This window comes from Triticum aestivum, chromosome 6A (genome assembly GCF_018294505.1).
Source record: "Triticum aestivum cultivar Chinese Spring chromosome 6A, IWGSC CS RefSeq v2.1, whole genome shotgun sequence".
Taxonomy (NCBI): Eukaryota; Viridiplantae; Streptophyta; class Magnoliopsida; order Poales; family Poaceae; genus Triticum; species Triticum aestivum.
Window position 1 is genome coordinate 71,722,812 of NC_057809.1, and position 27,092 is coordinate 71,749,903.

Here is a 27,092-nt window from a genome sequence, read left to right on the forward strand (position 1 = left end):
TCCTGACACGGTCCTCATCGTCCAACCTTATCCTGTAGAAGAAATCTGGATCTTCCTTTGCTTTCGCATCGAAGTAGGCTATTGTGGCCTCTATGTCTGCCAACTTGCTCTCTCTATGGTACTTGGCCTGTAGGTTTGTGACGTCAGCTGGTATGTACGTCATGCTACTCAGAGTCCCCTTTTTGCTGTGGATGAGAGATAGTATCTGTACCATTCTTGATGGACCGACGTTACAATCATGTAGCAGCTTTACGAATTTCCTTTCGACGGGGGTGAACCCTCTGTGGGCGGTCAGAAATTTCACCAGGTCGAACTTCTTTATGAGTTTCTGGTTGTGCTCGTCAAAATACTCATTGACCACCCATGTTGCTCCATCTACGTTTAGCTTACACCGGACAGGGCAACCCGTCTTGAGAATGATGCCTCTCTTTCGTTCCGGAACGATGGGCGCAACACCTTTCCCCTTCTTGTTCCTCCGTGCCTTGTGGCACCTCATCTCACCTCTGCTGTACTCATTAGTTTTCTTAATTTTCCTATGGTATTCGGTGTTGACCACAAATCCATGGAACTTTGCGTATGCCTGGTAGTATTCCTTTGCTTCTGCGAACGATCCAAATCTCTGCCCAATCTATGGTGGCTGAGGTACCACGATCTCGGATTGCCCACCATCTTCATCCTCTTGTGCGTCGTCGTCAGTTTCATCATTCGCTTCAGTATCGGCGGCAGTTCCATCTACTCGAGTGTTGCTAGTGTTTGTGTTCAAAGGGGTGCTCGTCGGCATTGCTGGAATGATTGCCATTCCCAACTCTGACTCGAAATTGTTTGCGGCATGACAGTCTGCTGGCTGGTGGAACGCGTCTTCCGTGCGCTCAGAGCTCCCCGCAGTAGATGTCCCCGCACCGCTGTTCACTGTAGTTGTAGGTTCTGTAATAGAAAAAACAAGCACGAGAGTAAGATTTTTTGGTTGAATAAGATGTGTATCACAACGGATCACACCATCTTCGATTGATTTGGCACGACATATTTTCAAACAGCAAGCCGTGAGACTGCGTGTGGACATGTGTGGCAGCTGTAGCTGTCCAGTCATGGCAGGTACTGTTCAACAAACATGGCAACTATTGTTTTGCCTACAAAAAACTACAAACAACAAATGTAGTGATGTTTTTTGTGGTTCATTTTTTTTCCTTACCTTGTTGTGCTGCATTTGGCCATCTTGTGTGGTCTGTGACACCAAAATGTCGTGCTCCACCTGCAATTTGTGAAGCTTGCCACGGAACGATTGCCGTGTCACCACCAGCGTAATACGCTGTAAGCATAGTAGTGGTTGGTCAATTCATGGCAATTTGCAGTTTGTGCTAGCACGACAACTGCAGTCGCCCCTGATGTGGCAACTGCAGTCTTACTGGCATGGCAACTATAGTTGCATCGGCATGGCAACCGCAGTTGTTCCTCCATGGCAACTACAGTTGCGATGACATGGCAACTGTAGTTGCTCTGGCATGGCAACTGCAGTTGTTTCTCCATGGCAACTGCAAGTGTCCACTGATGGCAACAACAGTTGTCCAGGGATGGCAAATGTAGTTTTAAATTCATGGCAATTGTAGAAGTCCAGTCATGGCAATTTGAAGCTGCCAACTATGCCCCTTCTGCTAATTGAACATCCACAACTTCACTTTTTTTATGGACTGACCTGTGTATGACGTCGATGGCAGGTACATGGGTGCTGGCTGATGCCACGTGCTGCATGAAGGCCCTGCATTTTCACCCGTGATAACTCGTGAGTCCTCTTGCCAGTTTTTTTGCATGTCCATTTTTCACGTCCACAGCAGTATGTGTTTTTTTTGGTTTTGCATTACCTTGATTAGCCATACTAGCTAGTTGAGGTTGGTTGCCCGTAAATTTGTCAGTGTTAGCGCCTTGTGACTGAACTTGCCATGGGGCCCCCCTGAGAGTGTTTTGGTCATAAGAACCTGCAAAAAATGGGAGTGTAGGACATAAGTAGAATGTCATCTTCATCGTTGCGAAGTTGGCAACTGCTCTCTTCTTTTTGTTACCACGCATCATACCTACGCCTGCATACTATTCTAGTAGTGGCAGCAACGGCCCTGCAGAGATGAGTTGACTATACTCTGCTGCATCCCAAGGCGGTGTTTCTGGCCTTTTAGAACCCCAAGCATCGGCGCCACCTTCGCGATTCATCCTTTCCGCGTCTCGATTCTTTTCCGACATGTTCTCAATCACTGGATGATCAAAAAGGCATCAATAATCCACAAGAATTGTATTCTTCTGCTGCTTGCACATGGAAGATAGGGATGGCAAGCAACAGGTCAAAATAGGTGGCAATTGTCATCATACACAAGCGGCAACTGTCGTTACACACAAGTGGCAATTATTTTTTCCCACCCTCTTCATTCAAAAAATCGTCCTTCCTGCCCTTTTTTAGGGATTCCTACTCATCCATTTCATACCCAACTACTTAAGTGCCTAAACTAGGCACCTAAGTTAACCTCAAACGTAGTACATGGCAGATCTGGTGTATTCTGCCTGGCAATTGCGAATATACACTGAACCATGCAGTGTTCTACCCCTATAGTATGGACCCAGTACAAGATCGGGAGATTTTCAGCCTTAAGGATGAGAGGGAAGGACGAGATCGAGATTTTCACCTGGTTTTAGTTGATCGTGTCTGGAGGGCTGGATTGGAGTGGGCGGCTAGGGATGGGAAGGGTTAGGGTGTGGTTTGGGGTCGGAGCGCCCTACGGATCTGCCCTGGTTGCCATGGCAACCAGGGATGGCCGGCGACGGATGTCGGGGTTCGAGAGGTGGGGGACGATGGCGGCGTACGAGAGAGGGGATGGATCGGAGGCATGGATCGGCTGGGTCGTGCGGGCAGCCGGTCTTCTGGCCCGGACGGGGCAGTGCGGGCGGGGTTGCCACACACCGGACGTGCGGGCCGTGCTTTTGTGCGCTCGGACGTGGTCGTGCGGGCCGATCCCCGTCTATGCCGCACGAGGCGTGTGGGCGGGTTCCTATCGACGCCACACGTGTGGCAGTTAAAAGGAAACGGCAGCGAAGGGCTAGTCAAGAATGGCGCTGCGATTATCGGATCGAACGCCGGCACTCTCGTTCTTTCTATTCTCTGTTTGACTGAATAGAAGGAAAAAAGGGCAGCGCCTGATCTGGGTCTTCTTCTACCTCATTGCCCCGTCTCTGTGTCAATTGAGGGATGAGTACTTGATTCCGATGAACATCGCCGGGGTGGGACACGGCCAGGGCGTCGCCGGTGGCCGCGACGAAGAAGAACGGCCTTGCAGCTTCGGTCCGCTCGGTCGGACCGGTGAAAGACCGGACCGGACTGAGAAAATTTCGGGCCGAAATTTAGTAACCGGACTGAGAAAATTTCGGGCCGAAATTTAGTAACCGGACCGAACAAATTCTTCAGCGGGCCAGGACCGGACGGTCCGGTCTAGAACGGGCCACGAGCGGGCCGAAAAGCCCGCTCACTCCGTCCAGCCTGACATACTGATTACTTCATATGCTAAGTATGGAATGATGGATGTGGCTATACTTTTCTTTGAAGACCCTAATGCAGTCACATATTTAAAGGTGCTAGCTGGGGTTTGCAGAATGGGCGGGATGGATGATGCAATGGACAAATTCAGTGAGGTGGTTGATATGGGAGTACCACATGAGACAACTGTTTGCAGGTTAAAGCTATTCAGAGAAATGTTGAACAAGAGAGTTAAAGCTACAACTTATACTAAATCTGGGACAATTAATTTGAATCGGAGGGAGTATCTGGCATCATACTGCATGGGTTAATTTCCAGTATCCAGGATAGACGAAGCGAACAGTGCCAAGAAAAAAAAAACTCTCTTATTTCCATGCTGGGGAGAACCGTTGCTTGTTTGTGATTGCTGCACCAAATGCTTATACTATTTCATGTGTTATTTTAACTGGCGCATTGACTTAATGATTAAGCTGCTCTAAAACTAAGAAGCCCATGTTTAAGAAAATTAAGAAGCTAAATGATAGTTCAGATTGGTGCTTCAGTTTTGCATTTTAAGTGAAGGTCTCCTTTTGGCACCAAATTACACCAAGTAATTGTCCATGATTAGTTATGTCTTTTGGTGTGTACAAACCAATGTTCCTGTTCTTTCAGGTTTACATTAGCTTGACAAAACGAGACGTTAATGTGTTCCTTAATTGACATCGTTTTCCAACAGAGTTTACTCTGTTGCCATAGGACTCCTGGATCTTGGCTGACGACTGATGCTCTCTATACTCTATACACCAAGGTTTGAGAACAGATTCACCAATGGACAACTCACATTTGGTCCAGCTTCTGCCTTTACATACTCGCTTGTTTTGCTATATACATATATATATAAAGGCCTGAAGTTTACTTTGCTATCATTGATGAAAAATACAGCAGAACTACGGATTGTCCTAAGATAGAGGAACCAAGGTTTTGTCCCCTGTATCTGTATTTGGGTTATCGCATAATTGACCTTGGTTCAAGTTGTCTTTAGCATTTTGCACGAGGTCTGAACATTATGATGCCTGTATTTGATGCGGAGTGCTAATCAATAGCAACTGGAGTACATCTGAGTACAGTTTCATGTCTAGCGGCAGTTTTTTCTATCTTGAATTTTCCAACTGATTGGTGTACCCCATCTTATGCTAATTTTGCTTTGCAGAGGTGAGCAGAAAATGTGTCATCATGACTATGCATTATAGGAAAGAGCTAACTGAGAGAGCAAACGACGCCTTCGACAGTGTGGCTTGCTTGCAATCTGCAGCTGCCAACCCTGAAACTCAATATGAACTTGGATAGAACAATTAGGCGCAATTCCGTGTTGGCAAGAATTGAATCTGATATTAGCAAGTTCTTTTTGTTAGTGATGCATATACTACGTCTACCTGCACATGTTAGATCCCGCAACTAATTAAAATCTTGCAGGAAGATTGACCGGTGGTTTTTGCAACAGAGACAAATTTATTTCGAAGAAGGAAAGAGATGGAGGCCGAACAGGACTCAAATTGCGCGCCATCGGTCTCGGTCTTAAAATAGCGCCCGGATGGCAAGCCCAGATTTTGTTTACCAGCCAACAGCCGCCGCTGTAGCCGCGGGCGTGGGAGGGATGGCACCGGGGACCGCCGAGGGGCCATCGCCGACGCCGCCGGAAAGAGCATCCTGGAGGACTCGTTAGTCGTTACTCTGGGCTGATAGACCGCGTTTGTTCCCTGGGGCTGCCGGTGTCTATCGACCACGCCCTTCCTCCTCCGCTGCCGCCGCCGCCCACGGCACCTGGCGATGCTGGGCATCCAGCGCCGGTTTGCTCAGGCACCAGCCCGCGTGCTGGCCGGGCACCTCTGGGGCTGATGGACATCGTCCATCCCACGGCTACGGCCGGCATCATAAGGCCGCCGCGGGTCGCGTGTCCGGCAGTTTACAAACCCCGGGAGGTTTTAATGGGTAGAGACCTGGTGGAGGTATTCTCCGTGACTGCCACCTTCCACTTCGTCGGCACCATTTTTTTTAGATAAAAGGCGAGAGCCCGACTTTATAGATAAAGCCACCAGGCAGAGTCACAACCACCAGAAGGAAACCACATAAGTTTAACACAGTACGACAAGAAAGTATGGGTACAAGGCATCCAGCCTATCATGGCACGCAGGCCAGCCAAACGAGCAATCGAAACACTAAGAAACTGTCCTTCTGGACCGCCGCAGTAGACTAAGAAACCGTCCTTCTGGACCGCCGCAGTAGAGAAGAAGCCATAGATTTCATTTTGGATAGCATATCGTCGAACGCCTCAACGTCCCCATCCTTAGTCAATGATCTCCACTGCTGCAAAAAGACATTAGCTTTAAATAAGCAACTAACAGGGTTAGCCGGGAAAATATGTTCAATAGTGAACTTGTTTCTAGTAGTCCAAAGCGCCCAACAGATCGCTGCCCAGCCCACCATGAAAACCCGCTTAGACCGGCCTGCTAGAGAATTGATACATCGCCGAAGATCCGCAAAAGAGGAAGGGTTCCAAGGAACATGAAGCCAAAGTCTAATGCAACTCCAAATGAATTTTGCCAAAGAGCACTGGAAGAAGATATGTTCTATATCCTCTAGGGCGCCACGCAGATGACAACTATCAGAACCCGGCCCATTCCTCTTTTTAATCTGGTCAGCCGCAGGAAGTTTGCGACGAAGAGTTCGCCAAAGGAAGATTTTGATCTTAGGAGGTATGCGGGCAGACAAAATAAGTTTAAACTTGTCAGTGCGAACACCAGCGATGAGATGTGAATACGCCGACTTAACAGAAAAACGCCCCGAAGGGGAGTGGGGCCAAAAAACGGAGTCCTCTTCCTCCGAGAGCAGGGGAAGCAGGCAGTAAGGCGTTTCCATTCTTCCAACTCCACAGGGGAAAGAGAGCGCCGGAAATCTAAAACCCAACCCTGAGCCGAGAGCTCAGAGATAGAGATCTCAGGGTTAGCACAAAACGAAAACAAAGTCGGGTAAGCCACCGCAAGAGTAGAGTCCCCAACGCACCAATCTAACCAAAAACGCGTAGATTTGCCATTACAGACAACGAATTTCACCAGGGACCGGAAGATCGGTCTAATACTAATGAGCTGGCGCCAAAATTGAGAGCCACCAGAAGAGGAAGCGAACATAGGACTCAAGGCAGGAGTTGGTAAGGGCGACCTTGCCCGCCTGAGAATTATAGCGGCCTCGCCACGGCAAAACTCTATTGCCAACTTTAGTAACAGCCGGGGCAAAGTCTTTGGCCAAAAGCTTAAGCGGGGAGATAGGTAAGCCCAAGTATTTGAGAGGAAAGGATCCTAGCGAGCAGTTCAAGAGATGGGTGACCCTCTGCGCTTCCGAGGCATCAAGACCATCTTCTCGCGCAAGGACTGGGGCGAGGGGTACAAAAGTTTCTTCCTATGCAAGAAGAAGTGGCTGTCAAGCGACGGCTACTCCGCCCTCTCCGAGTTCAAGGACCAGCTGGTCCTCACCGGACCACACAGCGCCATATCGCCCTGTGGCGGCTTCCTCGTCCGGCTCTTCATCCCGGGGACGAGGAAGAAAGGCTGGGAGGTTCTCAGGCTACATTGGGATTCGGAGGTGAAGGATCCGAGCATATACAACAGGCCCATGACCAGGACCATTGTGACACAGAGGGGCCGCATCCATGTGACCTGCGCGGTGCTAGACGATGCCGTGCAGGCCACCGTGCGGGTCACGCTGCGTCTTCCCGGTGAGGCCGCCATGAGCGCCAAGGTCCATGGCCACATCAACGCGCGTGGCGACACATTTAGCATCGGGTGCGCGCTGTTCAGCGGAGACGCCGATGAGCCGGTAGACGTCCCTGTCTCGGGGGATTCTCTTACACAGAGATATTCCGGCAGCGAATTTTGTCCCTCCATTATTCTTCCGTTGGACCGAGACGTTCTCGTCGTGCCGGTTGGAGCATGTGTTCAGGTTTCGGGGGAGCTGGTGTTCAACGGATCTAATGTCGTACATGTCAGCCATTCGATCAACGTCGAAGGTGAGAGGGTCGAGAGCCAAGGGGTGATGGTGCAAGATGGCTACTGCTCTACTACTGTAGACATGTGGTTCATGGAGCCATGCACTACCGGAACAGGGCTCGATGCCGGCCAAAAGTATGCTGACGGCCACCGTCGGCCTATTCTAGACTATGCCGACAGCTGGTCCCAGGCCGTCGGCGTACAACGGCCATCGGGCTATCCCAGTATATGCCGATGGCCCCCGTCGGCAAAGAACGGCCGTCGGCATAGACCAATCTACGCCTATAGTGGCTGTCGGCATATACAGGCCGTCGGCAAAGCTACGGGCCCGGCGACCACGCCCGTGACAGGCGGCTAACGGCGTCAGATCTATGCCGACGGTGGGGACGGGCGGCCATCGGCATAGATACGAACGCCACGTCATCGATCCAAAGCACACCGACCAAGGCCTATGCTGACGGCTACCGTCGGCATAGATGACACGTCATCGATCCGCACCGCGCCGGCCATTTGCCCTGGCCGCAACTATGCCGACGGTATATATTTTTACTTTTTTTCATAGCTATATTTTATGTTTTCTTACATATTATTATTTGACTAACTTACATATAGCATGTGTTAATATAAGCATACATACATTATTTTCGGTTCTATACGGAGGGGTTTGACCCCCCTCACGGACGGCACCGCCGACGGCCGGCACCTGGAGTGGGGAACAGCCGCATCCGGTCTAGATATAGGAAGGGGACTTTGCTCCCAAGTGTTTATATATATCGGATGACCTACCACAACCGGGTGGTGTTGTGGCATGTGCTACGTCTTGAGCTTGCGTTGGTTTTCCCCGAAGAGGAAGGGATGATGCAGCAGAGTAGCGTAAGTATTTCCCTCAGTTTTTGAGAACCAAGGTATCAATCCAGTAGGAGCCCACGCTCAAGTCCCTCGTACCTGCACAAAGTGACAGCTACTCGCAACCAACGCGATTAGGGGTTGTCAAGCCCTTCACGGTCACTTACGAGAGTGAGATATGATAGATATAATATTTTTGGTATTTTTGGTATAAAGATGCAAAGTAAAAAGTAAAGGCAAAGTAAAAAAGCAAAGCAAGATTAACATGATGGAGATTGATATGATGAGAATAGACCCGGGGGCCATAGGTTTCACTAGTGGCTTCTCTCAAGAGCATAAGTATTCTACGGTGGGTGAACAAATTACTGTTGAGCAATTGACAGAATTGAGCATAGTTATGAGAATATCTAGGCATGATCATGTATATAGGCATCACGTCCGTGACAAGTAGATCGAAACGATTCTGCATCTACTACTATTACTCCACTCATCGACCGCTATCCAGCATGCATCTAGAGTATTAAGCTAAAAGTAGAGTAACGCCTTAAGCAAGATGACATGATGTAGAGAGATAAATTCATGCAATATGAAATAAACCCCATCTTGTTATCCTCGATGGCAACGATACAATACGTGCCTTGTTGCCCCTTCTGTCATTGGGTAAGGACACCGTGAGATTGAACCCAAAGCTAAGCACTTCTCCCATGGCAAGAACTACCAATCTAGTTGGCCAAACCAAACAGATAATTCGAAGAGACTTGCAAAGATAACCAATCATACATAAAAGAATTCAGAGAAGATTCAAATATTATTCATAGATAGACTTGATGATAAACCCTCAATTCATCGGTCTCAACAAACACATCGCAAAAGAAGATTACATCGAATAGATCTCCACAAGATAGGGGGAGAACTTTGTATTGAGATTCAAAGAGAGAGAAGAAGCCATCTAGCTACTAACTATGGACCCGAAGGTCTGAGGTAAACTACTCACACTTCATTGGAGGGGCTAGGATGATGTAGAAGCCCTCCGTGATGACGGACCTCTTCCGGCGGAGCTCCGGAACAGGCCCCAAGATGGGATCTCGTGCATACAGAAAGTTGCGGCAGTGGAATTAGGTTTTTGGCTCATGTTCTGATCATTTGGGGGTACGTGTGTATATATAGGAGTAAGAAGTACGCCGGAGGAGTAACGAGGGGCCCACGAGGCAGGGGGCATGCCCTAGGGGGGCGCCCCCCACCCACGTGACCGCCTCTTTTGTTCCTTGGAGCAGGGTCCAAGTCTCTTGGATCACGTTCGGTGAGAAAATCACGTTCCCAAAGATTTTATTCCGTTTGGACTCCGTTTGATATTCCGTTTCTTCGAAACACTGAAATAGGCAAAAAACAGCAATTCTGGGCTGGGCCTCCAGTTAATAGGTTAGGCCCAAAAATAATATAAAAGTGGAAAATAAAGCCCAATATAGTCCAAAAAAGTAGATAATATAGCATGGAGCAATCAAAAATTATAGATACGTTGGGGACGTATCAGGCATCCCCAAGCTTAATTCCTGCTCGACCTTGAGTAGGTAAATGATAAAAAGAGAATTTTTAATGCGGAGTGCTACTTGGCATAATTTCAATGCAAATCTTATTAATTGTGGTATGAATATTCAGATTAGAAAGATTCAAGACAAAAGTTTATATTGACATTAAAAATAATAATACTTCAAGCATACTTACAAAGCAATTATGTCTTCTCAAAATAACATGGCCAAAGAAAGTTATCCCTACAAAATCATATAGTCTGGCTATGCTCCATCTTCACCACACAAAGTATTTAAATCATGCACAACCCCGATGACAAGCCAAGCAATTGTTTCATACTCTTACTTTTTCAAGACTTTTTCAATCTTCACGCAATACATGAGCGTGAGCCATGGATATAGCACTGTAGGTGGAATAGAATGGTGGTTGTGGAGAAGACGGTCGGTGTCAAAACCGGCGGATCTCAGGTAGGGGGTCCCGAACTGTGCGTCTAGGCCAGATGGTAACAGGAGGCAGGGGACACAATGTTTTACCCAGGTTCGGGCCCTCTTGATGGAGGTAAAACCCTACGTCCTGCTGGATTAATATTAATGATATGGGTAGTACAAGAGTAGATCTACCACGAGATCAGAGAGGCTAAACCCTAGAAGCTAGCCTATGGTATGACTGTATGTTGTGGTTGTTGTCCTACGGACTAAAACCCTTCGGTTTATATAGACACCGGAGAGGGTTAGGGTTACACAAGGTCGGTTACAAAGGAGGAGATATCCATATCCGTATTGCCTAGCTTTCCTTCCACGCCAAGTAGAGTCCCACCCGGACACGAGACGAAGTCTTCAATCTTGTATCTTCATAGTCTAATAGTTCGGCTGTCCGGAGACCCCCTAATCCAGGACTCCCTCAATAGCCCCTGAACCAGGCTTCAATGACGATGAGTCCGGCGCGCAGTATTGTCTTCGGCATTGCAAGGCGGGTTCCTTCTCCGAATACATCACGGAAGAATTTGAATACAAGGATAGTGTCCGACCCTGCAAAATAAGTTCCACATACCACCGTAGAGAGAATAATATTTCGCAAATCTAATTTGCTGACTTGTTTTGACAGCATGACGTAATGTCATGGCCCGGTGATTATTCGAACCATTTCCTTTAACTAGCCCCGCAAAAAACGCGAGGCAGTTTTTCGACACGTCTTGTCAAAGCAGAGATCGTGTCCCCTTATTACGGGATTCTCATCAATACGGGCGTGTGTAACCCAACCGCGCCATCGATTATGGCGCTTGGGGGATAAGCGAGTTTTACCAGGCTAGTGGGGACGCTTAGTCTCGTCCGCCCATATAAAGGGATAAGGATTCACCTTTCTATCCACGCCTTCTTCCTCCTTCGCTCATCCGTTTTCGCACACTCGAGCTCTAGCGTCCAAGTCCGCACTTCCCACCTCAACCTTCTCCAACCATGTCCAGAGCGGGAGGCAGGTGGATGGAGACATCAAGAAGCTGAGGAGAGCCGGATACCTGCCCGACGACATCGCGCACCGGCTCCCAGATGAGGGGCAGCTCATCCCCACCCCCAGGCCCCATGAGAGGGTAGTGTTCCTCACCCATTTCCTCCACGGACTGGGATTCCCTCTCCACCCATTCGTCCTGGGGCTCATGTTATATTACGGCCTGGATTTCCACGATCTGGCCCCGAACTTCATCCTCAACATCTCGGCATTTATCGTCGTGTGCGAGGCCTTCCTCCGCATCAAGCCCCACTTCGGCTTATGGTTGAAGACCTTCAATGTCAAGCCGAAGGTTGTGAGCAGCCGCCAGGCGGAGTGCTGAGGCACCATGGTGGGCAAGATGCCCAACGTAACATGGCTCGAGGGCTCCTTTGTGGAAACCATAAAGGGGTGGCAATTGGGGTGGTGCTACATCACCGAGTCGCGCGACCCTGCATGGGCAGCGGCCCCCGAGTTCCGATTTGGTATCCCCACGCGGCTCACCTCCTGGAAAGAGAAGGGCCTGTCCTGGGGTAGTTCGGGAGAGCTGACCGGACTCCAAACATGTATTCAAAACATGGTGAACAAGAAGCTCAAACTTGTCAACATGGTCCAGGTCATGCTCCACCGCCGGATCCTCCCATGCCAACAACGGGAGTTCAACTTGTGGGAGTTCGACCCGGCGCAGCACCGAACTCTGAACAGGCTCTTCGACACAACTCACGAAGATGTCTGGAGGGTGCTATTCAAAAGCGCCGAGGTCCCCCCTCCCATTACTGAGGATCGCGGATTCGGCGCGAAGCGCCAAGCCAGTGCGGTAAGCTGCTTTACCTTTCACAGGATACTTATTTCTTATAGATTGACTCCATGCGGGATCTAAACTCCCATACCTTTGACAGGACTGGCAGGAGACGGCCAGACAGATCGACTGTCCGGCTCCTTTGCCCGAAGGCCCCGCAGACGCTCTTCTGGCGAAGATGCTGACTCCGGCCACTTACACAGTGCCGGAGAAGACCAAGAAGGCCAAGGGAACCCGAAAGAGTTCCCGACGCCAAGCTTCGTCAGACTCTCCGTCCGATGACTCTGCGGCGCACTCCTCCTCCAAAGACGAGGAAGAAAAAGAAGATGCTCCCCCTCCAGCTGGGGGAGATAAGCAAAAGGAAGGCCACCCCAACTGGGGGGCCGAAGGGTCCAAGAAGGGAAGGACTCTCCTTCCGGACAGTTCCACCGCCGCCGACGAAGGCGAAGACGAGTGGTTGCCCAGGGCCAAGCCCCCGGGGAGATCGTAAGTATTCGGATACCAGAGTAACTCATATCATTCCTTTATCGCACTGCTCTCCCTAACGCCGAACATTATTATGCAGGCCGCCACGAGCCAGTATTGATGTATCATCGGACGGCTCCCTGGGCTCGTCGGACAAGGATAGCGATCCAGTCCCGACCGCCACCTCCCCTTATCCTGCCGACGTCGCCGAGGTGCTATCTTAAGAGGCACTAGACCGAGGGGAGACAGTCCTGGAGGCGCCTCAAGGCGACCTTCCGGACTCCGGGAGCCGAGGGGACGGGGCCCCTGAGAGCTCCGAGTTCGGCCCTCAGCCGAACACTGCGCTGGAACCTCCAGCAGTTCCAGGCTCGGGCAGGCGGCCTCCTTCTAAGAGGGGCAAGACGCCTGTGCCGGTGACCTCTGTCCATCCAGAGGCGCCGGACAATCTGCTGGAAGCGCTTCGCAGCGCTTCCATCGACGAGGAGCACCATACTATTATGAGTGCGGTGGTCTACAAGGTTGAGTCCGCCAAGTGCGGGTTGACTGAAGCCTATGCCAGCCTTCTAATAGGCTTTGCGATAAGTGTTTTAAAATGTAGTAGAAATATTACCGCATAGACAGTAGCCCCTGATGCTTTGTTTGGTCTTCACAAAGAAAAGCCGAATAGAGGATCAAATAATATCGTGGGAGTCTAATATAAGTATTTAAATATGCGTATGCAGGCCTCGCTGCTGGCGTCCGCCGCACTGACTGCGGAGGTTGCCGTACTGAAGCAGGACCTCGAGGGGTCTAGGAAAGAGCTCGGCCTTGCCAAGAGGCAGCTCGAGGAGAACAAGGGTAAGTAATACCCTGTCTATAGATATGTATATATAAACGAAGAAGCGATTGCAAAATGACAGGATCATCGTATATTTGCCAGGGGGCACGACCGAAGTGGCGACCCTGAAGCAAGCGCTAACCAAGGCCGAAGATAAAGTGGCCAAGGACCGCACCAAGCGAGAGAGGCACGAGGCTCGGGTGGGCGATGTGCAGCAAGAGCTCCAGGCTCTCGTGGCGAAGCACGAGGCGTTGGAGCTTGACTCAAAGACGCGGGAGTCTGAGCTTGCCGCGGCCCTCGAGAGCGCAAAAAGTGCCAAGGCTGAAGCCCAAAAGGACCTCCAGGAGATTGATGCGATGAAGAAGATAGCGGCGGGTAAGGCTTTCTATATGCAAAGCAAGCATGTAAAAGTAAATTACCGATTACTTACCCGAATCTGGAGCTCTCCAGGAGCATTCGCAGATTTTCCCCGCAGCGTGTCCGATGCCGCACAATTTTACTAGGCCGAGGATGGAAGCTCAACGGAGAAGCTGTTCTGGTCTCAGTATGCTGAGGCCGAACACCTGGTGCCAATGAGCGACCAGCTGAAGCAGATGGTAGAGCTACATAAGGCGGCCGATCGGGCCATGAAGAGCTTTATAGTCCGGCTGTGGCCTGGCGACGCCCTTCCGAATAGCTTCTTCGGCCTGGTGAGGCGGCTTGTGGATGCCTGTCCGCGGCTGGAGGTCATCAAGCAATCTGTCTGCATTGAAGGTGCACGCCGGGCTTTTGCTCGTGTGAAATTGCAGTGGGTCATGCTAGACGCTGTGAAGCTGATCAAGGAGGGGCTGCTGGAGGGCAAGGAGCACTGCCACCCCGAGATGTACTACGAGGGTGTTCTGTCGGGTGCCCGTCTCATAGCGGATGAGTGTTCCAAAGATGTAATATTTGAGTGAAACTTGCTCATTTTATCCTATATTTATGAAAACTTGTTTCATATGCGCTATGCAATGCTTGTTTGAATTTAAAATATTGCCTTCTGTTAGGATGTTTATCCAATCTAAGAGATGGCTAGTCCTCGGCTTCTGCCCCCATGCCACAAGTGCTGGGGTGTTCGGGATAAACCTGAGCACTCTTGTTCCCATGTTTGGGTCCTTCGAGGGAGGTGCTCAGCACAGCGAACAAGGCAACCGGACTAATAATGCTTTATCACTCTCACTTAGCCATAGAATTCTATAGTTTTAAATTTAGGCGAAGCCCCTGGTATTCGGAAGGCCGAATTCGGGGCGCGATACACGCCTTTAAGCCGTACAGGGCCGGCCCCTTGCTCTAAGTGGCATAAGTCTTTAGGGACTCGAAAACCTCGCCGAACAGCGACCAGTCTCTCGCCTTATCATGACAGTTAGTTTTAGCTTTCTCTACTAAGGTGCTGAACCCAGCAGAACCGGGGCACAATCACAGTAGTTCTCCTAGCGCTACCTTAGCCGATAGAGCAGAACGTAAGGTACCAAAACATAGGAGCCGGGCAAACCCAACATTTGACCAAAGACATGATTCGGAGCTGATGGATATAATGCTATAAGTTCGGGGCGCCGCACTTGTGAAAGTGTTCGGACTTTTCACACCGTATTGTGGGGTACGTAAGCCCCTGGTGTGTTGGCCGTACCAAAGTGTATGGTTGCAAGGCGTCATTGATGAACACATGGATATATATATATATATATATATATATATATATATATATATATATATATAACAGGAATGCAATAATAGTCGTAATGTCATGCATTGTTTAGTCCAAAGATCGCGTTAAAGTAGAGTGATACAGGTAGTGTGATAAGCAAAGAGTAGGACTATGTCCCTTCCAAGGGCAAGCTGAGGAATGATATGAAATCGAATATTTCGCTCATTACTGTAATCCACCTGGGAATTCCGTGGTATGACGTAGCTGGTTGCCTCCTTGGTTGCTGCATCATGTGTTCGGCAATAGTGTTGCCGGACAGTGTTTCCAGAGATTAAGGTCCTGAAAAAAGAGAAAAATTACAAAACGGGAAGCCCCTAGTGCGATTTAAGACGCGTCTTGGGGCGTGCCGCAGTTTCGCTCCCCCTCCCCACCTGTGCCCCTGGTATTTTTAGTGCGTAATTATGTACGCGTGGCACGAGTTTTGCCGTTGGGCTGGGATTTGGGTGGGCGCCGTATTGCTACGCGAGCTCAGATCATGCCAGGCGGTCCATTTCCCGATTGCTCCGAGCGCGCTTGAAGGTGTCTGGGCTTTGAAGCACCAAATTGGTTGATTGCCTTGAGAGGCTGCTTTGCGCTTCTACTGCGAGGGTCGCGGTGTGCTCCTCTGTTCGGAGAGAGCGATCTGTGTTTCCATTGACTGTAATAACTCCGCGAGGTCCTAGAATCTTGAGCTTGAGGTATGCATAATGTGGCACCACATTGAATCTAGCAAATGTGGTTCGCCCGAGCAGCGCATGATAACCACTGTGGAACGGGACTATGTCAAAGATTAACTCTTCGCTTCGGAAGTTATCCGGGGATCCGAAGACCACTTCCAGTGTAATTGAGCCTGTTCAATGGGCCTCTACACCTGGAATGACGCCTTTAAAGGTCATTTTTGTGGGTTTGATCCTTGAGGGTTCTATACCCATTTTGCGCATTGTGTCCTGATAAAGCAGGTTCAGGCTGCTACCGCCATCCATAAGGACTCGAGTGAGGTGAAATCCGTCAATGATTGGGTCTAGGACCAGTGCGGGGAATCCGCCATGACGGATACTAGTGGGGTGGTCCCTGCGATCGAAGGTGATCGGACAGGAGGACCAAGGGTTGAACTTTGGGGCGACCGGCTCCAACGCATATACGTCCCTGAGCGCAGCTTCCGCTCCCTCTTGGGGATGTGGGTTGCGTATATCATGTTCACCGTCCGCACTTGTGGGGGAAACCTCTTCTGTCCTCTGGTGTGTGTCTGCCGTGATTCCCCCTCGTCATCGCTATGCGGACCCTTGTCTTTGTTTTCGGAAAGCAACTTGCCGGCCTGCTTGAACACCCAACAATCCCTGTTGGTGTGATTGGCTGCCTTGTCTGGGGTGCCGTGTATTTGATACAAGCGATCGAGTATACGGTCCAAGCTGGACGGACCCGGCGTACTTTGTTTGAATGGCTTTTTCCGCTGACCGGGTTTAGAGCCTTTGAATCCGGCATTGACTGCCATATCCTCGGTATTTTTGCTGTTAGTGCGGCGCTTATGTTTGTTGTGACGTGACCTACTATTGTCGTCCTTGGTATTCGAGGTACCATGGTTCTTTGATATGTTATTACTATGAGCCAGCCAGCTATCTTCTCCCGCACAAAAGCGGGTCATGAGCGTCGTGAGAGCTGCCATAGATTTCGGCTTTTCCTTACCAAGGTGCCGGGCTAGACACTCGTCTCGGATGTTGTGTTTGAAAGCCGCTAAGGCCTCTGCATCCGGACAGTCGACGATTTGATTTTTCTTTGTAAGGAACCGAGTCTAGAATTGCCTGGCCGATTCTTCTGGCTGCTGAATTATGTGGCTCAAGTCATCGGCGTCTGGTGGTCGCACATAAGTGCCCTGAAAGTTGTCGAGGAATGCGGTTTCCAGATCTTCCCAACCGCTAATGGAGTCCGCTGGCAAGCTGTTAAGCCAATGCCGCGCTGGTCCTTTGAGCTTTAGTGGGAGGTATTTGATGGCGTGTAAGTCATCACCGCGGGCCATGTGAATGTGGAGGAGGAAATCCTCGATCCATACTGCGGGATCTGTTGTGCCGTCGTATGATTCAATATTTACGGGTTTGAAACCTTCTGTGAATTGATGATCCATTACTTCGTCTGTGAAGCATAAGGGGTGTGCGGCACCTCTGTATTGGGCTATATCGCGACACAGCTCGAATGGGTCTTGCCCGCTATGTTCGGCCCGGCCGGATTTGCTTTTACTGTATCCGGCATGACGTTTATCGTCTCATAGAGTGGTGCGCCTTCGTGATCCGTAGATCGATATTGCATGCTTTGCTTTGTCCTCCAATATGTCCCGCAGGTCTGGCGTATCTCCCCAGGCCTTTTTATATGAATGGCATCGGGGTGGAGGCTGAGTTTTTGGCTGGAATGCCTCTCTATCGCGGCCATGAGGTGGCCGATCAACCGTATCATACGCTTCTTCCTCCAGTCGGGGTAGTAACCTACACTTTGGGTAATTCTTGGAGGGGCGCTCGAGTTTATATTCCTCGGCCACGAGGACTTCAGTCCATCTGTCAGCTAGCAGATCTTGATCAGCTTGAAGCTGCTGCTACTTTTTCTTGAGGCCATTTGTCGTGGCCATAAGCCGGCGCTTGAAGCGCTCTTGTTCGACGGGATCGTCTGGTACGGCGAATTCATCGTCGCTGAGGCTTGCCTCGTCTTCGGAGGGGGCATGTAATTGTCATCTTCCTCCTCTCCGTCTACCGCTCTCTCAGGAGGGCTGGCTTCTCCATCCTCCTGCTCTAAATCTTGCTCGAGGGGGTTGTTGTTGTCTTCGGCACTATCCAGAGTGTTATTATCTCCTATGCTGGTATCACCACTTTTGCTTTGGCGGGACTTAGAGCGGCGCCGCTAACGTCGACGCTTGGGTTGCTTCTTGGAGGGGTCATCCTCCGTTATCTCATCGCCATTGCCTTCTTTGGGTGTATCCACCATGTATATGTCATATGACGAGGTGGCTTTCCAGTGCCCTATAGGTGCTGGTTCATGTTCGTCTCCTACATCATCGTCCATACCGTCGATGTCTTTAGAGTCAAAGTCGAGCATGTCGGTTAAATCATCGGGAGTGGCTACGAAGTGGGTGGTGGGTGGGCATCGAATTTCTTCGTCGTACACATCCCAATCCTGTTGGCCATAGTCCGGCCAGGGCTCTCCTGACAAAGCGAGAGACCTTAGTGAATTCAGAATGTCGCTGAAGGGCGAGTGCTGAAAGATATCCGCGGCGGTGAATTCCATTATCGGCGCCCAATCGGATTCGATTGGCAGGGGCGCGGATGGTTCGGAGTCCGGAAAAGAGGCCGGCACCTTGGAGTCACGGGCTTTGCAGAGGATTAGGCTGGTGTTCGGCTTGATCGCCATTGAGACTGCAGCCCCTGAGGCGGTGTCTAGCCATTCGTCCTCGATTGGCGCAGTTGGGTCCAACCTAAGGGTCGGAGCTGATGCGGGTGCGGCCTCTAGGGTACTGTTCGGCGGCAGAGCTAGGTCATACCCATCGTGAAAGTGCGGCGCACCCAGCTGCGGCTCGAATCCGTCGAAGATCAAGTCTCTGCGGATGTCGGCCGTGTAGTTCAAACTTCCAAATCTGACATGATGGCCAGGGGCGTAGCTTTCAATCTGCTCCGGATGGCCAAGCGAATTAGCCCGCAGTGCAAAGCCGCCGAATATGAAGATCTGTCTAGGGAGAAAAGTCTCACCCTGGACTGCGTCATTGTTGATGATCGAAGGAGCCATCGAGCCTAACGGCGACGACATAGAGGAACTCTCAATGAAAGCACCAATGTCGGTGTCAAAACCGGCGGATCTCGGGTAGGGGGTCCCGAACTGTGCGTCTAGGCCGGATGGTAACAGGAGGCAGGGGACACAATATTTTACCCAGGTCCGGGCCCTCTTGATGGAGGTAAAACCCTACGTCCTGCTAGATTAATATTGATGATATGGGTAGTACAAGAGTAGATCTACCACGTGATCAGAGAGGCTAAACCCTAGAAGCTAGCCTATGGTATGATTGTATGTTGTGGTTGTTGTCCTACGGACTAAAATCCTTCAGTTTAAATAGACATCGGAGAGGGTTAGGGTTACACAAGGTCGGTTACAAAGGAGGAGATATCCATATTCGTATTTCCTAACTTGCCTTCCACGCCAAGTAGAGTCCCACCCGGACACGAGACGAAGTCTTCAATCTTGTATCCTCATAGTCTAACAGTCCGGCCAATGGAGATAGTCCGGCTGTCCGGAGACCCCCTAACCCAGGACTCCCTCAAAGACAAAAAGGAGAATATGGTCTCACATCAACTAGGCGTATCAACGGGCTATGGAGATGCCCATCAATAGATATCAATGTGAGTGAGTAGGGATTGCCATGCAATGGATGCACTAGAGCTATAAGTATATGAAAGCTCAAAAGGAAAATAAGTGGGTGTGCATCCAACTTGCTTGCTCATGAAGACCTAGGGCAATTTTTTTTGAGGAATCCCATCATTGGAATATACAAGCCAAGTTCTATAATGTAAAAATTCCCACTAGTATATGAAAGTGATAACCTGAGAGACTCTCTACTATGAAGATCATGGTGCTACTTTGAAGCACAAGTGCGGTAAAAGGATAGTAACATTGTCCCTTCTATCTTTTTCTATCATTTTTTTGGTCCTTTTCCTTTTTTATGGCCTCTTTTTATTTGGGATTCTTTGGCCTCTTCTTTTATTTATTTATTTTTCGTTCGGAGTCTCATCCCGACTTATGGGGGAATCATGGTCTCCATCATTCTTTCCTCACTGGGACAATGCTCTAATAATGATGATCATCACACTTTTATTTTTCTTATAACTCAACAATTACAACTCGATACTTAGAACAAAATATGACTCTATGTGAATGCATCCGGCGGTGTACCGCGATATGCAATATGAAAATGATGGAGTGTGTCATGATAAACAGAACGGTGGAAAGTTGCATGGCAATATATCTCGGAATGGCTATGGAAATTGCCATAATAGGTAGGTATGGTGGATGTTTTGAGGAAGGTATATGGTAGGTGTATGATACCGGCGAAAGGTGTGCGGTATTAGAGAGGCTAGCAAAGGTGGAAGGGTGAGAGTGCGTATAATCCATGGACTCAATATTAGTCATAAAGAACTCATATACTTATTGCAAAAATCTAGAAGTTATCAAAGCAAAGTATTACACGCACGCTCCTAGGGGGATAGATTGGTAGGAAAAGACCATCGCTCGTCCCCGATAGCCACTCATAAGGAAGACAATCAATAAATAAATCATGCTCCGACTTCATCACATACCGTCCACCATAAGTGCATGCTACGGGAATCACAAACCTTAACACAAGTATTCTTTAAATTCACAACTACTCAACTAGCATGACTTTAATATTATTACCTCCATATCTCAAAACAATTATCATGCTTCAATCTTTTCTTAGTATTCAACACACTCAAAAGAAAGTTTCACAAATCTTGAATACCAAGCATATTATTATTAAGCAAATTACCATGCTATTAAGAGACTCTCAAAATAATTTAAGTGAAGCATGAGAGATCAATAGTTTCTTTAAAACAAATCCACCACCGTGCTCTAAAAGATCTAAGTGAAGCACATAGAGCAAAATTATAACGCTCAAAAGATATAAGTGAAGCACATAGAGCAAAACTACTACGCTCAAAAGATATAAGTGAAGCACATAGAGTATTCTATCAAATTTTAATTCATGTATGGCTCTCTCAAAAGGTGTGTACAGCAAGGATGATTGTGGCATACTAAGACACAAAGACATAAATAATACAAGACGCTCCAAGCAAAACACATATCATGTTGGTGAATAAAAATATAGCTCCAAGTAAATTACCGATGGAAGTGGACGAAAGAGGGGATGCCTTCCGAGGCATCCCCAAGCTTTGACTTTTTGGTGTCCTTGGATTATCTTGGGGGTGCGATGGGCATCCCCAATCTTAGGCTCTTGCCACTCCTTGTTCCATGATCCATCAAAAGAATTCACCCAAAACATGAAAAGTTCACAACACAAAACTCAAAATAGAAAACTCGTGAGCTCCGTTAGCGAAAGAAAACAAAAGACCACTTCAAGGTACTGTAATGAACTCATTCTTTATTTATATTGGTGTTAAACCTACTGTATTCCAACTTCTCTATGGATTATAAACTATTTTACTAGCCATAGATTCATCAAAATAAGCAAACAACACACGAAAAACAGAATCTGTCAAAAACAGAACAGTCTGTAGTAATCTGTAGCTAGCACAAGATTTGGAACCCCAAAAATTCTAAAATAAATTGCTGGACGTGAGGAATTTATATATTAATCATGTTAAAATAGAATTAACTAAATAGCACTCTTAAAATAAACATTACAGCAGTTCTCGTGAGCGCTAAAGTTTCTGTTTTTTACAGCAAGTTCAACAAGACTTTCCCCAAGTCTTCCCAACGATTCTACTTGGAACAAACACTAATTAAACACAAAAAACACAACCAAAACAGAGGCTAAATAACTTATTTATTACTAAACGGGAGCAAAAGTCAAGGAATAAAAATAAAATTGGGTTGCCTCCCAACAAGCGCTATCGTTTAACGCCCCTAGCTAGGCATAAAAGTGAGGATAGATCTAGGTATTGCCATAATAGTAAGATAGATTATAGAAACACATTTCATATTCTCTACGTTCGGCAGCAAGCTTTCTTTGAGGAAAGCAGAAGTAATCAAAAGGACTAAATTTAATGGGACAAAAGTCTCCATGATCAACCTTGGGAGGTGTAGGTTCCTCCTTTGGTCCTTCGTAATGCACAACCAATTCATCATTATAAGCATTCTTTTGACAGAACTTTGTAAGCCTATATTCAAGAGAATATCCTAGCTCATTATTTTGAATAGCCAAATCATCATTAAGTTCAGAAATTCTATCAACTAAAATATTGGTAGGAACCCTTCTTCTAAGATTTTCATTGAAAGCAACATAATCTAGAGATTGAAAACACATTATTTCTTCTTGATCAAAGAGGATAGTTTCTATGGGAGGACGGCAAGCGTCCACCCTATAATGCACAAAGATTTCTTTGGCTTCTCTTATTATGAATCTAAACTCATGAGCCAAAAATATAGTAGCGGCACGCTTAACAGAAGAATGCTCAATATTAGAAAATTCCAGAAAAATCCTTTGTATGGAAGGATGCATGTGCATGAATTGTCTTTCAAGTTCAACTACAAGCATGGCAATAGCGTCCGCAAGACTACTAGTTATGTGAAGGATAGAACTACCCATAGAAGGTAAAGCACTGGCACAAGTAAAGAAATCTTGAATAACTCCTTTTCCAATAATATTACCACTACCAACATGAAAAAAAAATTGTATGAAAGATGGTAGGTTCTTTAGCAGGAGCATCAGAATTTTCCATGATATTGTTATCGCTCATATTGGTGATAACTTCCCCAGTTTCAAACATAACGACAAGCAAGCAAACTAGCACACAAGCAAACAAAAGCAAGCGGGCAAAAAGAAGCAAATAGAGGGGGAGGATAGGGAGAGAGAGGGCGAAGAAAACGGCAAGGGTGAATTGGGGGGAGAGGAAAACGAGAGGCAAATGGCAAATAATGTAATGCGAGGGATAGGGATTGTGATGGGTACTTGGTATGTTGACTTTTTGCATAGACTCCCGGCAACGGCGCTAGAAATCCTTCTTGCTACATCTTGAGCTTGCGTTGGTTTTCCCCGAAGAGGAAGGGATGATGCAGCAGAGTAGCGTAAGTATTTCCCTCAGTTTTTGAGAACCAAGGTATCAATCCAGTAGGAGCCCACGCTCAAGTCCCTCGTACCTGCACAAAGCAATAGCTATTCGCAACCAACGCGATTAGGGGTTGTCAAGCCCTTCACAGTCACTTACGAGAGTGAGATCTGATAGATATAATACTTTTGGTATTTTTGGTATAAAGATGCAAAGTAAAAAGTAAAGGCAAAGTAAAAAAGCAAAGCAAGATTAAAGTGATGGAGATTGATATGATGAGAATAGACCCGGGGGCCATAGGTTTCACTAGTGGCTTCTCTCAAGAGCATAAGTATTCTACGGTGGGTGAACAAATTACTGTTGAGCAATTGACAGAATTGAGCATAGTTATGAGAATATCCAGGCATGATCATGTATATAGGCATCATGTCTGTGACTCGAAACGATTCTGAATCTACTACTATTACTCCACTCATCGACTGCTATCCAGCATGCATTTAGAGTATTAAGTTAAAAACAGAGTAACGCCTTAAGCAAGATGACATGATGTAGAGAGATAAATTCATGCAATATGAAATAAACCCCATCTTGTTATCCTGGATGGCAACGATACAATACGTGCCTTGCTGCCCCTTCTGTCACTGGGTAAGGACACCGCAAGATCGAACCCAAAGCTAAGCACTTCTCCCATGGCAAGAACTACCAATCTAGTTGGCCAAACCAAACAGATAATTCGAAGAGACTTGCAAAGATAACCAATTATACATAAAAGAATTCAGAGAAGATTCAAATATTATTCATAGATAGACTTGATAATAAACCCACAATTCATCAGTCTCAACAAAACACACCGCAAAAAGAAGATTACATTGAATAGATCTCCATAAGAGAGGGGGAGAACTTTGTATTGAGATTCAAAGAGAGAGAAGAAGCCATCTACACTACTAGGAAAAGGGCTAAAGATGGAATTGACCCTAATGGCGCACCAGAGAAGTGGTGCGCCACTACTATATACTAATGGCGCACCAGGCACACAGTGCGCCACTCGTAACAAAATGTTTTTTTTCATTTTTTCAAACATACTAATGGTGCATCCGAGCAGAGTGCGCCATTAGTAGTTACAACTACTAATGGCGCACCAGCCGTAGAGTGCGCCACTACTGTATTTTTTTACTTTTTTGCAAAACTACTAATGGCGCACCGTTGCATAGTGCACCATTACTAGTTTAAACTAGTAATGGCGCACTGTGCCACGGTGCGCCATTAGTATAAAAATTATTTTTTTTTACTTTTTTGCAAAACTACTAATGGCGCATGTCTGTGTGGTGCGCCATTAGTATGTTGGGTTACTAATGGCGCATGTCTGTGTGGTGCGCCATTAGTAACCTGGGACCAGCTAGATATTTTTGGACAGCCATATACACACTCACTTTCCCCACTTCATTCCCCCCACCTCCTTCTCTAAGCTTGTCGGCTGCCTCCTCCTCCTCACCTCATTTGCACCATAGATTCATCAAAATTAAGTGTTGAAATTACCTTTTTTTGATAGGTAAGTAAGGGGAAAGCTATCTTCATGTTGTAGATCTACTTTTTTTCTCCCTAGCTCGCTCGAACAACGTGCACATGCACTTTTTGTGGCCTAGCTAGATCTATGTATGTTTGTGGTGTTGCATATATGTTTGTGTTTTCAGGTACCGGTATTTGAAATGCGATAGTTGCCAATATTTTGCCGAAATGTTGATTCATTTCCGTTTTGGCGAGAATTTTGGCACGATGCATTCTTTTTGGTCCTATTTTTAGGGAAAGTCAAGCCAAACTTTTTCTTGGTTCTAAAATATCGTTTTGCTCTACCCTGCAGGCGACCATGGTCCGCACGATGACCGAAGGCATTGTGAATAGGTTTTTGAGCTCCGTGAAGGCCTAGATGCTTCAAAAGAATGAGATGGAGATAAGATGTCCGTGTCGAAGATGTAAGCTGAAGAGCCTTATTGCGGACCCGGATTCCGGGCAGGTGCGGGACCACCTGCTCTTGCGTGGTTTCATGGATGACTATCGGTGGCAAGGTGATGAAGATGACTATGAAGTCGTCCATGGGGGTCGGGCAAGAAATGAGGAAGGGCAGCAAGACAACCACCATGGCTTGGGCGGGCGAGAAGACGAAGAATCTCCAGGACATGATCACGACGGTGATGCTGTACACAGTCATCATGTAGAAGATGCCAATCATGATGATGAGGAAGATGCCGGAGTAGACGAAAGGCATGATCATGAAGATCTAGATGCCGGAGGAGCAGACGACGATGGACCATCGATGGGCTGGGTGCAGGACTCTCATATTCAAGAGCTGCTTCTCAAGCAGACGGATAACGCAAGAGCTGCAGCCCGAGAGAAAGCCAAGCTGGATCAACTAGAGATAGACGCAGTTACTCCATTGTATGAAGATGCAGACCCGAGGATACCCGCCTGAAAGTAATGCTCATGGCTTTGGAGATGAAGGTAAAACACAAAATGACCGACGCATGCTTCCACAAGAACATGTCATTCTGGCACGAACGTCTTCCCAAGGGGAACAAGTGCCCGACCAGTTTCGAGGAGGCGAAGAAAGTCGTGTGTCCTCTGGATTTACCGCACGTGAAATACCATGTGTGCATGAACAATTGCATCATTTATCGGGGCGAGCACGCGGAGTCTACCATATGTCAGGTGTGCGGCGTCACTCGATACAAGAAGAGGAAGAAAGCTCCTCGAAAAGTGGTGTGGTACTTTCCGATCACTCCTCGTCTGTAGCGGTATTTCGCGGACCCTAAGGTAGCAAAGCTCCTGCGTTGGCACGCGGATAGGGAGGAGAATAAGTGAGAAGATGACGCAAATGATCCGGAGATAAATAAAAAAGACAAGATGCTGAGTCACCCTAAGGACGGGAGCCAGTGGCAAGAGTTGAACTTCGAACACCCAGAATTTGGGAAGGATCCAAGGAACATCGTGCTGGGCGCGAGCACCGCTGGAGTCAATCCATTTGGCAGCCAGAGAAGCACACATAGCACCTGGCCTGTGTTTGTGTGGATGTACAACCTTCCCCCTGGTTGTGCATGAAGAGGAAGTACATTCACATGAGTATGCTAATTGAAGGGCCGAAACAACCAGGGAACGACATCAATCTGTATCTGGGGCTGCTGAAAGAGGAGCTAGACACGCTGTGGAAAATGCCAGCCAATATGTGGGACGCCGCAGAGAAAGAATATTTCCCTATGAGAGCCGCACTGCTCATGACGGTGCACGACTATCTCGGTTATGGATATCTCGCGGGGCAGGTGGTCCACGGATTTTCTGGATGCGTCAGGTGCATGGATGACACAACGTATCGCCAGCTAGATAGAGATCCCGGGTCTTCGAAAACCATGTTCATGGGACATCGAAGGTGGCTTCGCGATGATGACCCGTGGAGGAAACGCAAGGATCTGTTCGATGGTGAAACCAAACTCCGAAGACGCCCGCGTACGAGGAGCGGCGAGGAAATAGACGGGCTGTTCAAAAATTGGAAAGATTGCCCACTGCCGGGAAAGAAGCAAAAGGCGCCAGAGCCGGGAAAGAAGCGGAAGGCGCCAGAGCCGCTACTGAAGGTATGGAAAACGAGGTCTGTTTTCTGGGACTTGCCGTACTGGAAGATCCACTGTGTGCCTCACAGCCTTGATGCCATGCATATCATGAAGAACGTGTGCGAGAGTCTACTTGGTACCCTGCTCAACATGCCAGAGAGGACCAAAGATGGGCCGAAAGCAACGGCAGACTTGAAATCAATGAGCATCAGGCAGGAGCTTCACGCTAATGATGATGATAATGATGATGAGGCGAAGCAGGACACAGAAAGTCATTGCAAAGTCAAAAAGGCCAAGAAGACCGGAAATGACTACCCTCCCGCGTGCTTCACTCTAAGTCAAGAGGAGATCGAGCAGTTTTTCACCTACCTCGTAGGAGTAAAACTTCCTTACGGTTACACGGGGAAGATAAGCAGATACCTAGACCCAGCGAAGAAGAAGTTTAGCGGGATGAAGTCTCACGACTGTCATGTGCTGATGACGCAGATACTTCCAGTTGCAATCCATGGGATCATGGACGTGCACGTCCGTGAAATGCTATTTGGCCTATGCAACT